At 34.5% G+C, this 14,853-nt stretch overlaps 1 protein-coding gene across 3 annotated transcripts in view; it reads left to right on the forward strand.

Moving 5' to 3' along the window:
- The first annotated feature begins 1,774 nt into the window (after positions 1–1,774).
- ALDH1A1 (aldehyde dehydrogenase 1 family member A1) overlaps positions 1,775–14,853 on the forward strand; it is a 171,377-nt gene continuing 158,298 nt past the window's right edge. For 2 of the 3 annotated variants that reach the window (XM_032290918.1, XM_032290919.1), the window contains exon 1: positions 1,775–2,014. The gene's annotated coding sequence lies outside the window, so the exon portion shown is untranslated. The remainder of the gene's footprint in view (positions 2,015–14,853) is intronic. The other variant, XM_032290920.1, reaches the window with a different exon arrangement.

Raw genomic sequence — 14,853 nt, forward strand, 5'->3', positions numbered from 1 at the left:
ATGTATTATTAGCATTGCTTTTTTATCAAAGTGAGCAAATAAAGACTTAGGGAGATTATATAGCCTCACAGCTAGTTAGTGGAAAAGTTACGATTCAGTGGATTCTGATCTTGAGAATATTAAATATTAATATTAAATATTAATGTTTAACATCTCAGATTATTAATTCAATATCCATGAATCAGCATTTACAGTGAAGACATATGACCTAAAATAGACTTGTTATTTTCTTATCTGCAATCTTTCCATGTGCCATAAAAGCAGCTGTTATAGATAGTTGTGTATCAGACTTACTTTGAGAAAGCTAGAATATTTATAGCAAAGAAAGGGAAACAAAAATGAATAGAAAGTCAACAGAAAATAAAAGAATAGGAAAAGAAGGAAAAGCAGGAAAACGGATGAAAGTTTTGAGAGAAAGCATCAGAAGATTTTGAGTTTGGGTTTCTTGTAATTTAGGGGCACAATAAACCATTTCCCAGTAGGTGGTGCTAGAGTATATCAGTTCCAAAATCCAAAAAGGCTGGCTTTCCTTTTTGGATTTTTCCTCTCCACATTCAGAAATAAAACAAAGAAAACCCCTCACAACCAATCAAATACCGGAAGTTGAGAATGACTGACTTTTTTGTAGTGATGCCAACTTTAAAATAAATTATACTTTCCTCTGTATTACCAAAAAAAAAAAAAGAGAGAGAGAGAGAGAGAGACTACTTGAAATGCAGTGCCTTTGTGAGAAAATACTGTAATGCCAGCAAGAGTTGAAATATTTTATTCAGTATTTTTCCTCTGAGATTTTGTCCTATATTCACAAAAGATGTTTTCCATAGCCACTTAGTAAGTACAAAGTAAAAGGAGTTTTAGAGATTCCCAGTTCCACATAATAAAAGCCAATATAAAAAGAGGTTTGCAAATCTTCTCCCACAATTTTCTTATAATGAAAGAAAACATGAGAATAATAAAATGTCAATATAATATGATTTTAGTTAAGAATACACTGAAGGGGAAAAATCCTTTAATTTCTCAACTAAATAATATAGAGTTATACATACCCAGGAAACTAAAGGCTAGATGGAACTAGCAGAGCCTTTTCCATTCTCAGCCTAGGCTAGTGCCCCAAAAACCGTGTTTATTAAAATGTAGTCTCTTCCTGGCCCATGGATACACTGAGATAGACTTTCTTGTATGTTGAGAAATAATCACTTGTCATTTTCATCCCAACATCTTTAGTTTGATTATAAATGAACCATTGAAGACATGTATTAAAAAAATAGGTATCGCTCTATCGGTTTCTTATCAAAAGTGACATTCTTCTGCCTATTATTCCCAGCAGTATCTTGCTATTTCCATCTTGTCTGCCTATGGGAGTCAAGAAATGATTTTATTTCTTTAATGTGCTAAAGAATACAGCTAGTATAAAGGGTTTGGAAAGACTGCAAGAGAATATGAAGCATCTGCATATACAGGAGATAATTTTTAAGTAAATGAGTGATGACATTTGCAGTTTAAGTTTTCTCTTTCAGGTTTAGGGTTCAGGAATAAAACACCATGAGTGTAAGATTGTAAATGCTAGACCACCAACAGAGGTTTAGGACACTCCTTTGACCCTTCACAAATTGGATGGTATGTTTGGATGGAGTGTGCCCTCCTTTACCAGGTATTTCAGGTTATGAGGGGAGGATGCAAGCTGTGAATCGGCATAACTAATTGAGACAGAATTTGTGCTTTGTGCTTCATGGATCTTTTTTCCATTTATGTCCACTTCAGGAAGGCAGCCAGCTCCTTCATGCTTTTAACCTCGCAGGAGGTTTGTGCTGTAGGACAGAAAGGCTAATTATACAGCAGATAATCTGCCTCCCTGGCACTCCTTGAGGGAATTATGCCAGATAGAAGAAAGAGAGACATGTGCCTTGTAGAAAAGAGAAAGTGAGAGGGGTGGCAAGGCCCAGAAGTCCAGGATGGAAAGAGAGATCTGCAGACTCCCAGGGAACCTACAGCTTTCTCCACAGCATTGCTGGAGGTGAGCAGTTTTGGGTTAGGTGGGAGGGGTGTGGCTGCTTAGTATGCCCCAGGCGCTGGAGTGTAGGCTGATTTTCACAGCCTTTGCAAAGTTTACAGGGCTTCCAGATGGCACTAAAACTCAGGGCTCTCAGATTTCAGTAGCCCTTGTAAGTTTAGACAAGGCATCTCAGTGGTAACCGGGATGAGTAAAAGACCCCCAAATGCTTTGGTTTTCATAAGATGGGTGTGAGTGAGAGAGCACCAAAATAAATTCAGATTGAATTATCACAGGATTTGAGCTCAAAAAAAAAAAAAATCTAAGCTTATTTTAAATAAATACATTTGATGTCTCAGATTTTTTTTACTAAGAATTATATTTACTTTAGTTCAAGTTTGGTTTCTAATTCTGAGATTTTTCCCTAAAAATGTAACTATTCATGCCAACAAAGGCAAATAACATTTTTGTTCCAAAGAAAATACAAAATGCAAGAAGTGGGGAGAAATGTATAAGAACACCTTTTTAAAATAATCTTTTCTGGGTAAACATACTACTTGATAAAAACTCAAGGCAATATCATTATTATGTAACAGGCCAATTTTTGCAAGATAAGAGTTAGGGAGGGGTGCGATGAGTAGATTTTAACATCCTTGTACCTCCAAGTGTGCATGGCAAAAAAAGAATAATGTTTGGGCTTTTATGATGTGAATCAAGATATGGCCTCATGGCTGAATTATCCATTGAAATGGAGACGTTATTGTTCACAACCTTTTATGTTAAAGTAACAAGGAGATGACGTCCGAGACTTAACTTAGATCAGACCACAGTTCCTCCTGTTCATTGTTCTAGCCACACCTGCTGTACCTCAGGCTTTCAACAAATAAGGTGTGTGCCAGCTTGTGGTTAGAAATTCTCAGCAGATAATCGTTCATCTTTTATTCTGGCTTATCTAGAGCTAAGTTCAGGATAGACAAGTGTTTCAGACATCTCCATTTTAAAGCAAAGCCAGGTTTTTTTCTTGAGATTTTGCCACTCCCAGCATTATGCTGGGGATCCTACCGCAGCTGAAGTTTCAAGCTTTGTTTCCTGTCCCAAGGGCTCATGAACCTCCACATCAGCAGATCTGGTACTCACTCACCCCTCTGGATTGCCTTCTTATTTTTATTTTATTTTATTTTATTTTATTTTATTTTATTTTATTTTATTGTGAAAGAGTCTCATTCCGTCTCCCAGGCTGGAGTACAGTGGCGCAATCTTGGCTCACTGCAAACTTCACCTCCTAGTTCAAGCAATTCTCATGCCTCAGCCTCCTAAGTAGCTGAGATTACAGGCGTGCACCACTACACCTTGCTAATTGTTGTATTTTTAGTAGAGACAGAATTTTGCCATGTTGGCCAGGCTGGTCCCAAACTTCTAGCCTCAAGTGATCCATCCACCTTGGCTTCCCAAAATGCTGTGATTATAGGCATGAGCCACCACGCCCAGCCTCCATTGCCTGCTTATATCAAGTTTGGTTTCTAATTTAAACCTCTAGATTCCCTTACTTTTACTTTCCTACATTGATTCAAATACAAAAATTGTTAAATAGTGTTGAGATTTTTCAATATGCTTTACCAAAAAAGGTTTTCCTGAATATCAAATCAACCATCTTGACTCTATTTTCCATTTTCTGTCAAATGCATCTGAGTCAGGCTTTTGCCCACGTCACTACACCAATGCTAATGTTAAAAGGCAAGTTTCAGAAAAAGGTGAAATCATGACCCTCATGCAGATATGAAAACAAACATGTGTTAAATAATCTTACATGATATGAGGGAACCAGGGAGATGTTCTAACTGATTCAAAGGAAAAGTTAAACAGCACTAACTTATCTGGAGCACAAGAATGTTAAAATCAATTGCAAATGCAGACAAAACTGATTTTTCCACATTCATTTACCTCACTACCAAACTGGACACAGGAAGTCAATTAACATCACAGGAAGTCAACATCAGATTTTATCAGTTATCTACCACTTAACGAAGATTTGCAAAACAGCTCAAAGACAATGAGCAGGTGTAGAATATGATACCCCAAAAGAGTTGTCAGACCATATATAGTTGTCCACTGAAACACAAAATTTCTTTCATACATGAATCTTGTCAAGGTCATTAATGACCTCTACACTGAAAAATTCAATGTCATTTCTCCATAATCATCTTGCTTCAGCTATTAACAGCTTTCGACATAACTAATGACTCCCTTTCTTTTTGAAAAAAAAATTATTTGCTGTCCCCTTTGTTGATTTCTCTTTAGTTTCATAAACTCTTCTCCATCTATACTCATTGTGTAGGTGACTTCATCCAATTCCAAGTATTTAAATACCAACTATAAGCTTAAAATTCCTCAGATTTTATCTTTAGTCCCAATATCTCCTGGATACTCCTGACTTATACACTTTTTTGCTAACATCTACTATTGAGTTGCCATCTTAAATTTCTGTTATCTGAAACTGGACTTTGATTTATTTCAGTCTACCCCTTTTCGGCACACACACGCAAACACCCATGCCCACACACACAACCCTAATCTTCATGCAGTTCTAGTTACTCAAGCCAAGTCTGCAGAGTCATTTTAAATATCTCTAGTTTGTCCCTCCAGGTTCATTCTCTTTTCTAAACCCTGATCCATGACACCAAACTAAACTGAATGTCATTTCTCAGTAAACATCTTGCAAGTGTGTAAAATTCTTTTATACTTGCCTTTCTACGGCCTATTGTCATATGCAAACAGAGCAATCTTTTAAAACAAATATCATATCCCACTCTTCAGACCTCATGCTATTCCTTAAATATACTTAGAATGTTCTTGTCTCAGGGTCCTTACTTACCTGGAAGGTGTTTCCCTTAGATAATCCATTTTGATTTCTCCTTCACTACAACTCTGTGAATAAATGCGACCTTATCAGAGGAGATTTTCCTGACTGTCATCTGAAAGGGCATCCTTCCCTCTCTCCACTATTATTCTCTATCCCCCCTACTGTACTTCATATTACATCATAGCACTTACCGCCACTTTACATAATTTACATATCTGTAGTGTATTTATATTTAAGGTTTATTTGATATCTTTTCTTCTCAGAATCTAATTTCCATGAGAGTAAGAACTTTTGTCTGTTTTTTTCCAGTGATTTTTCTGCTGTGTATGTAAACATGTCTGCATTATAGTCACTCCATACGTGTGTGAAGTGAAATGATGAATAAATGAATTGACCAATGATACAGAAATTATGTTTTGGCACCCTGAGTGATACATGGTCAGTCCTACTTTTATTTGAGTCCCAACCATTTTTCAACAGAAAGAAAAGAAATTCCCTATGTATAATCACAAATCCAATTACATGTTTGAAAGATGTTCATTGGTCTCAACGTGACTTTAAAGCTGAAACACAAACAAAATCAGAGTTGAGCAATGATTTCTTAAGAAGCCAATAACGAGGAAACAAGTCCACAGGATAAACAAAGATGTATATAGAAAGAACTTTACCTCACTGTAGGTTCAAGTTATATTTTCTCTGAGTAAAACAGCACAGTTATGCTATTGATAGTGTAATTAGTGTCTTGCTTAATTCATAAAATTGCCTTGAATGAAGTTAGGATTGCCTAGTGAATTTCTAAATTCTCCCTTGGAAGAGAAATATAAATATATCAAATTTATATTATGCAAGCAATAGAATAAATGTTCTTCATCTTCCTTTTACACAATTACTTTATTTCATTTTTATAGTTTTGCATTTAGAGCCTTCTATACTTTTTATTGTATCAGTAACTATTAAAATTCAGCTCTTTAATGAAGCAATCTAAGCTTTATCCTATACATCTCTGATAACATTTAAGCAACTCTCTATGGTCAACTCTATACCATTAAATTATTTTTCATTTCATTCTTATGATGGTAATAGAGTGTATTGGTTCTGGTATTTTGTCTGAAGATTACCAGCATAAGAATTATCTCAGGAAGCCAAATTCAAACTTCTGTACCATCTTATTTGATAAACAATAAAGAATAAGGCCTGTTTTTTGGTGTTTTGTTTTTTTTTTAAATTGAGTTTCGCTCTTGTTGCCGAGGCTGAAGTGCAATGGCACGATCTTGGCTCACTGCAGTCTCTGCCTCCTGGGGTTCAAGTGATTCTCCTGCCTCAGCCTCTCAATAGCTGGGATTACAGGCACACACTACCATGCCCAGTTAATTTTGTATTTTTTTTTTTAGTAGAGATGGGGTTTCACTATGTTGGCCAGGCTGGTCTCGAACACCTCACCTCAAGTGATCTGCCCACCTCGACCTCCCAAAGTGCAGGATTACAGACATGAGAGACTGTGCCCAGCCTAAACCTGCTTAAATTAAATAAACATAGGGAACATTTACTGGCTCAAAATAATTGCAAAGGATAACTGGTAATGGTTTCAAATATGGCTTATTCTAGTAGTTCAAATAATAGCTCTGGGACTTGCCATGTCTCGATCGTTAGATTCTACTTTCCTTCATATTGAGTGATTCTCAGACTCCTCATGACCAGATGTCTGCCAAAATCTCTGTTCCAGGAATAAAGAATGTCTCTGTCTCTTTCCAGTAGCTCTTGAAGAAACCTTAAAATTAACTTTGTATACCTTAAGAAAATCAGTAACTTTTTCTCTGTCCTAGCAATAGCAAGGTTTGAAGCAAAGGAAAAAAAGATTTATTTATAATCGGGACTAAATGTGAAAATTCTTAGACTTAAATATAGCAGTAGTAGCATAAAATTTATATAAAAGTTAATTTATAAAACCCAAATGAAGTTCATAAAATAATCTTAATAAGACCAATTATAGAAATGTCACTGCTTCTAAAATTAATATAGAAATGTTATGCAACTCAAATTATAATCTTTATAAGCTTTTCTGTTAAACAATACAAAGTGATTCTAGAATGTATGTGGAAAAATTTCTCTCTAGAAATAGTCAAGAAATTTATGAATAATAACAAGAAGGCAAAGGAGGAGACTTTGAGATACTAAAATAACTATGAAGTAACTATGCAAAGGTAAATGTATAATATTAGCACAGGAATATGTAAATATATTAGTCATATATGCCCGAGCATCCATAGAAAGATTTCGTAGATATAGGATTTTAATGGAAGTTAGTGAGAAAGGCTGTCTAATTTAATAAACAATGCTTATATGTTTGATTATCCATGTAGAAGAAAAGAGAATTGAATTCTTACTCTAAGAAAAATATTGAAAGAAAATTTAGATTTCTATTTGTATAAATTTGAAATGGGAAAGCTATTCCCAAGTATGACAGGAATCACAGAAACCATAAAGGAAAAGCTAGATATATTAAAATTACATATTTTTACATGGCAAAAATTACCAGAAACAAAATGAAGAAACAAATTTAAAGATATAAGTGTGGAGAATTAAATTAAGTGTGAAAAACTTTTATCTTTCTAGGGGACTAGTTATTAAAAGATCATTACATGTAAAATCCTTCTGTAGAATTCATAGAATTATCAAACTGTATAAGCAATAGAAAAATTTCAAATTTTGTCAATAAAACTATTTCACAGTTAACACTTAAGGTTTTATTGTCCAGAAATATCTTTCTAATGAAACGATACTCCTAGAAAAGCATGAAAAAAGTCAAATTCTTTATTTTAAACATAAGTAAATAAGAAGCAGAATGTTATTCATTAGAAAAGATATAGAGTAAAACAGAGGAAAAGAAAGACAAAGGCAATGAAATAAAATAAGAACTCAAAACTATCTCTTTCTAAATTTTGTTTTCTTGTCAGAACAACAAAAGTTTGAAAGGGTCAACAGATTTGCACTTTTGACCAAGAAGGAATTTTAGAAATGTGAGTCAATTTAAAAAAATCCTGTTTTTCTGTTCCAATTATGAAATGAAAAATAGGATTCTGGAAAACATAAAAGAAGCATGCCACAAGATAAACAAAAGTTACTTGTCTTAGATGACTTTTAAATTATGAACAAAATGTAGACATTGTAATAACTGAAATGTTTTTTAAATGTAGAGTTTGATCTCACTAATGGAAAAAATACACAGCATCTCTACCGAAAGAAACTATAAAAAGGAACTACTGCTAAAATAGCTTTCTCAGGGGGCCATGGTAACTGTGAGCTAATACCATTTGTGTTTGGTAGGAGGTGGGGGAGAATGGGAGATCATTCACTTTTGAAGGACTTGAGTGGATGAATGCATTCAATCTGTCCCAGATGCATTTCATTAAGAAAGAATGAACTAGCTAACATTGCCAAAATTAAGTTCACTTAAGGTATCAGGTCAGGGATGTTTTTCATGATCTGTCTTTAATAAGGATATGTTGGCCCTCAAAGTAGCTACAGAAAATATCAAATGCTGAAGAAGGTGTGGAACAACCAAAGAGCTGTTTTATGGCACTAGTAGGAGTGTAAATTGGTACGACAATGCTGAAAAACTAGCTTGCTGTTTAAAAATTAAACAAATGAATGTTTGTGACTCAGCAGTTCCAATCTTAGGTTTATATCGTCAACAGAAATGTGTACACATGTTCACCAAAGAATGTGCCCAAGAATGCCCAAGCAGCACTATTTGTAATAGAACCAAACTGGAAACTCTCCAAGTGATTACTAGTAACAGAATAAACTCATAAATTGTTATATTCACCTAACGGAACACTCTACAACAGTGAGAATAAATGAAATACAGCTATACCACATGGAAATATGTCTTGCAAACACATCATGGATGAATCTTACAAATGCAATGTGGTACAAAAGAAGTCAGGCACAAAGAGCATGTGTTGTTTATTTCCCTTTATAGACAATTAAAAAGCAAGCTACACTATGGCATTGGAGGCTGTCTTTGAAGCACAGAAACCAGAGACTGTAAGGGGAATCAGAGGACAGGGGGCTCTGGGATGCTGGTAGTTCTCAGTTTGTAAAAATTCATCAAGCTTTATAGTTATGTTTTGTGCATTTTTCTGTATATATGTTATATTATAATAAAAAGATCCCCAACAGAGGCGTGTGTGTGTAGTCCAGGGCTGGAAGCAATGAGTAGAAGTGAACAAGTTAATTTTCCTTAAATAGAGGGAATCATTTATAACTAAAATGCAAACAGCAACTTTCTATTTATGAGATAATGGACTTCATATCTGTCTTGCCCAATAGCCTGAGAAAAACAAAATCTTTGATTCTTATCTAAAAACCAAAGGCTAATATTTCTCCTTCTTCAAATAATAGGTTTTATATACTAGATTCCATTATGTAAAATAATAATATTGCTGTATTAATCTGTTTGCATTGCTAGAAAGGAATATCTAAGACCGGGTAATTTGTAAACAAAAGAGGTTTAATTGGCTCACAGTTCTGCAAGCTGTACAGAAAGCATGGCATCTGCCTCTGCTCCTGGTGAGGGTCTCAGGAAGCTTACAATCATAGCAGAAAGCGAACGGGAAGCTGGTGCATCACATGGCAAGAGAGAGAGCAAGGAGGAGGTGGCAAGCTCCTTTACTTTTTTTATGTTTTATATGTATGTTTATTTATTTTTCATTCATTTATTTTTTATCTCAACAGGTTTTTGGGGAAGAGGTGGTGTTTGGTTACATGAATACATTATTTAGCGGTGATTTCTGAGATTTTGGTATAGTCGTCACTGAGCAGTGTACACTACTGTACCCACTGTGTAGTCTGTTATTCCTCGCCACTCCCAACCTTTTCCTAAGTCCCCAAAGTCTAATGTATCATTCTTATGCCTTTGCTTCCTCATAGGTTAGCTCCCACAGATGCGTGAGAACATACAGTGTTTGATTTTCCATTCCTGAGTTACTTAGAATAATAGCCTCCAGTTCTATCCAGGTTGCTGCAAATGTCATTATTTCATTTCTTTCTATGGCTGAGTAGTATTCCAGAGTGTGCGTGTGTGTGTGTGTGTGTGTGTGTGTATCACATTTTCTTTATCCACTCATTGATGGGCATTTGGTCTAGTTCCATATTTTTACAATTGCAAATTGTGCTGCTATAAAAATGTGTGTGCAAGTGTCTTTTTCATATAATTACTTCCTTGCCTCTGGGTAGATACTCAGTAGTGGAATTCCTGGATCAAATGGTAGATCTACTTTTAGTTCTTTAGGGAATCTCCACACTGTTTTCCGTACTAGTTTATATTCCCACCAAGTGTATAAAAGTGTTTCCTTTTCACTGCATCTCTACTAAGATCTACCATTTTTTGATTTTTTAATTATGGCTATTCTTGGAGGAGTGAAGTGGTATCACATTGTGGTTTTGATTTTCATTTCCCTCATAATTAGTGATGTTGACCATTTTTCCATATGCTTGTTGGTCATTTGTGTATCTTCTTTGGAGAATAGTCTATTCATGTTTTTAGTCCACTTTTTGATGGGATTGTTTTTTGGTTTTTTTTTTTCTTGCTGATTGGTTTCTTTGTTGATTCTGGATATTAGTCCTTTGCCAGATGTATAGATTATGAAGATCTTCTCCCACTCTGTGGGTTGTCTGTTAACTCTGCTAATTATTTATTTTGCTGTGGAGAGCTTTTTAGTTTAAGTCCCATCTATTTGTCTTTGTTTTAGTTACATTTGCTGTTGAGTTCTTGGTCATGAAGTCTTTGCCTAAGCCAACGTCCAGAAGGGTTTTTCCAACCTTATCTTCTAGAATCTTTATGACTTCAGGTCTTAGATTCAAGTCTTTGAGCCATCTTGAGTTGATTATTGTATTGGGTGAGAAATGAGGATCCAGTTTCATTCTTCTACATGTGGCTTGCCAATTATCCCAAAACCATTTGTTGAGTAGGGTGTCCATTCCCTACTTTATGTTTTTGTTTGCTTTGTGGAAGGTCAGATGGCTATAAATATTTGCATTTATTTCTGTATTCTATTCTGTTGGTCTATGTGCCTATTTTTATACCAGTTCTATGCTGCTTTGGGGACTATGGCCTTATAGTATAGTTTGAAGTTGGGTAATGTGATGTCCCAGGTTTGTTCTTTTTGCTTAGTCTTGCTTTAGCTATGACATCTCTTTTTTGGTTCCATGTGAATTTTAGGATTTTTTTTTTCTAGTATGTGAGGAATGATAGTGATATTTGGATGGGGATTGCACTGAATTTGTAGACTGCTTCTGGCAGGATGGTCATTTTTACAATATTGATTCTACCCATCCATGAGCATGAGATGTGTTTCCATTTGTTTGTGTCATCTGTGATTTCTTTCAGTAGTGGTTTGTAGTTTTCCTTGTAGATGCCTTTCACATCCTTGGTTAGGTTTATTCCTAAGTATTTTATTTTTTGTGCAGCTATTGTGAAAGGAGTTGAGTTCTTGATTTGATTCTTAGCTTGGTTGCTGTTAGTATATAGCGGAGCTACTGATTTGTGTACATTAATTTTGTATCCTAAATCTTTGCTGAATTCATTTACCAGTTGTAGGAGCTTTTCAGGTGAGTCTTTAGGGTTTTATAGTATGTGATCATGCAATCAGCAAACAGCAACAGTTTGACTTCTCTTTACCAATTTGGATGCCCTTTTTTTCTTTCTCTTGTCTGATTGCTCTGGCTAGGACTTCCAGTACTATGTCAAATAGAAGTGGTGAAAATGAACATCCTTGTCTTGTTCCAGTTCTCAGGGGGAATGCTTTCAACATTCCCCAATTCAGTATAATGTCAGCTGTGGGTTTGTTATAGATGGCTTTTATGACCTTAAGATATGTCACTTCTATGCCAATTTTGCTAGGAGTTTTAGTCATAAAGGGATGTTGGATTTTGTCAAATGCTTGTTTGTGTCTATTGAGATGATCATGTGATTTTTTGTTTTTAATTCTGTTATGTGGTGTATCACATTTATTGATTTACATATATTAAATTATCCCTACATCCCTGGTATGAAACCCACTTGATCATGGTGGATTATCTTTTTAATATGCTGTTGGATTTGGTTTGCTAGTATTTTGTTGAGGATTTTTACATCTATGATAATCATGTATATTGGTCTGTAGTTTTCTTATTTTGTTATGCCTTTCCTGGTTTTGGTATTAGGGTAATACTGGTTTCATAGAATGATATAGGGAGTATTCCCCTTTTCTCTGTCTTTTGGAATAGTGTTAATAGGAATTGTACCAATTTCTCTTTGAATATCTGATAGAATTCAGCTATGAATCCATCTGGTCCCAAACTTATTTTGTTGGCAATTTTTAAATTACCATTTCAATCTTGTTGCTTGTTATTGGTCTGCTCAGAGATTCTATATCTTCCTGATTTAATCTAGGAGGATTGTATATTTCCAGGAATTTATTCAACTCCTCTAAGTTTTCTAAGTTATGTGCATAAAGGTGTTCATAGTAGTCTTGAATAATCCTTTGTATTTCTGTGGTATTAGTTGTAATATCTCCCGTTTTGTTTCTAATTGAGCTTATTTGGATCATCTGTATTCTTTTCTTGGCTAATCTTGCTAAAAGTAAATCAATTTTACTTATCTTTTCAAAGAACTGACTTTTTTTTTTATCTTTCATATTTTGTTTGTTTGTTTGTTTGTTTCAACTTAATTTAGTCCTGTTCTGATCTTTGTTGTTTCTTTGCTTCTGCTGGGTTTAGGCTTGGATTGCTCTTCTTTCTCCAGTTCTGTGAGGTATGACCTTAGATTGTCTGTCCTTTTTCAGACTTTTTGAAGACTACATTTAATGCTGTGAACTTTCCTGTTAGCACCACTTTTTCCATCTTGATTTTGTTGTTGACCCAATGACCATTTAGGAGAAGGTTATTTGATTTCCACATACTTGCATGGTATTGAGGATTTCTTTTGGAATTGATTTCAAGTGTTATTTTACTGTGGTCTAAGAGAGTACTTGATATAATTTTGATCTTAAATTTACTGAGACTTGTTTTGTGATCTATCATATGGTCTATCTTGCAGAATGTGCTGATGAATAGAATGTATATTTGGCAGTTATTGAGTAGAATGTTTGCTAAGTATCTGTTAAGTTCATTTGTTGTAGGGTATAGTTTAATTACATTGTTTCTTTGTTGACTTTCTGTCTTGATGACCTGTCTAGTGCTGTCAGTGGAGTATTGAAGTCCCCCACTATTATTGTGTTGCCATCTATATCATCCCTTTAGAACAGATCTACTAACTTTGTGACAGATACTTGCCACACTTAAACATTTCTTTACCATTTACATGAGTTCACAGATGTGGAGGGAATTTATAATCTTAAATAAATAATATATGCTCCATATTAAGCTTATGCTCTTAATATAGTAGTATTGCATTTATAGTATTATGTTTTTTAAAAAAAACCATAGTTTTGTCAGCATTCTATTTACAACACATTGCCACATCTTTCTCTTTTCTTATACTTTTAACAAAATCAATAAAGGTGTACATGCAGTATTTTACACTTGCTATTTGTAATGTATTATTCCTTCATTCCAAAAAATATACTTCTACATATTAACCATCTGCATGCATGAATCACACTTTAGTTTTAAATTTTAGTTTAGAATCACTTGAACCTGGGAGGTGGAGGTTGCAGTTAGCTGAGATTGTGCCTCTCCACCCCAGCCTGGGTGACAAGAGTAAGACTCTGTCTCAAAAAAAAAAAAAATGTAAATATTATAATATCTTGCTCCATATGTACTTCTGCAATTTATTTTTTTATTGAATATTTCAGCGAAGTATCCATATTGATTTATGTAACACTAGCATACTTGTTTACACTACTTAATTCTATTATATGAATACAACATAATTATGTATATCTAGCATCTTATTTATGAGCATTGGGTTGTTTCCAGTTTTTCACTATTAAAAAAAAGCTACAATGGATAATGCATACCTTCTTTTGCATATGTGTGAGGATTTCTCTAATGAAAGTCCTAAATCTCAAGCAAGTCATCTTCAAGTTTATTTAAAACTTTCAAATGTGTCTTCATATTACATACCCAATCAGAGTGACTGCAAGTTCTCATTTCTCCAAATGCTCATCACTATTTGTGTTGACCTATTTGTAAATTGTAGAATGTTTGCCAACCTACTTGTGCAAATGGTATTTTAGTTTGCTTTAATATCTATTTCACTAATTATTACTGAGGTAGGTATCTTTTCATGCTTGTTGGACCTTCATATTTTTACATATTTATAAACCTTTCCCATTTATTGGAATGGAGATTGGTTACTTTTTCCTTATTAATTTAAATAAAGTCTTCTTAATTCTGGATACTTAATCCTCTGTCTTCTTAATCCTTGGTCTACTCTATGTGTTCCAAACATCATTTTTCACTCTCTGGCTTCTTTTGCTTTTGTCTATTATGCCTTTTGTTGAGTGGTAAAATGTCAATGTAGAAAATGAACTTCTTTTTTATGGATTGCATTTTCAGTATCTTGTTTAAGAAAGTTTTCTTTATTCTTCTAAACATTTAAGGTTTGACTTTTTTTATGCTGAAATTGATTTTCTGAATGGTATAACTTTGGAATGTTCTAGAGACACAGCTTTATATTTTGAGATGCTGCCAAAATTTCTTTTAAATTAAGGCATATACTGTTGAAAGTATCGTCATTATGGAAACTATATAAGTTTTGAGTTGAGTTTGATGTCGATTTTAATCCTGCATTAAGCCTTACCTGAAGAGTATCTTGGGTATATTCATCTTTCTGAGCCTCTTTTTCTGCAAAAAAAATCATACAAGGCTGGGTATGGTGGCTCACTCCTGTAATCCCAGCACTTTGGGAGGCCAAGGCGGGTGGATCACTTGAGGTCAGGAGTTCAAGGCTAGCCTGGCCAACATGGTGAAACTCCGTCTCTACTAAAAATACCAAATTATCCAGGTGTGGTGGCAC

Source organism: Sapajus apella, unplaced genomic scaffold, assembly GCF_009761245.1.
Source record: "Sapajus apella isolate SASKATOON/1434 unplaced genomic scaffold, GSC_monkey_1.0 scaffold24, whole genome shotgun sequence".
NCBI lineage: Eukaryota > Metazoa > Chordata > Mammalia > Primates > Cebidae > Sapajus > Sapajus apella.